Raw genomic sequence first — 236 nt, 5'->3', positions numbered from 1 at the left:
TAAATTTTCCATGGTAAATATTTGTTCATTCATTGTTAATTAAATTTGTTACTTCAGTGTTAATAAACATTTGATGAACCACAAACTCGTGAACATATTACCCACAAAAACATATGTTCATAATGCTTTCATGCAAAAATGTTTGAAGAGAAAAAGCGTCTCCATAATCTGTATATTTACTTAATCTACCTCCTCGGTCGTCGAGACAGAGAAAATGTAAATGAAGAAACGAATGA

At 30.1% G+C, this 236-nt stretch overlaps 1 protein-coding gene across 1 annotated transcript in view; it reads right to left on the bottom strand.

Moving 5' to 3' along the window:
- Positions 1-236, bottom strand: part of LOC119594881 (sodium-dependent serotonin transporter-like) — a gene marked incomplete at its 5' end in the record, with an annotated part of 19,398 nt that overhangs the window by 12,625 nt on the left and 6,537 nt on the right. The gene's annotated exons all lie outside the window — the stretch shown is intronic.

The sequence above is a fragment of the Penaeus monodon genome, chromosome 34 (genome assembly GCF_015228065.2).
Source record: "Penaeus monodon isolate SGIC_2016 chromosome 34, NSTDA_Pmon_1, whole genome shotgun sequence".
In the NCBI taxonomy this organism is placed as follows: Eukaryota; Metazoa; Arthropoda; class Malacostraca; order Decapoda; family Penaeidae; genus Penaeus; species Penaeus monodon.
The sequence above is the reverse complement of the archived record's forward strand: the minus strand, read 5'-3'. Positions and strand labels throughout refer to the sequence as shown.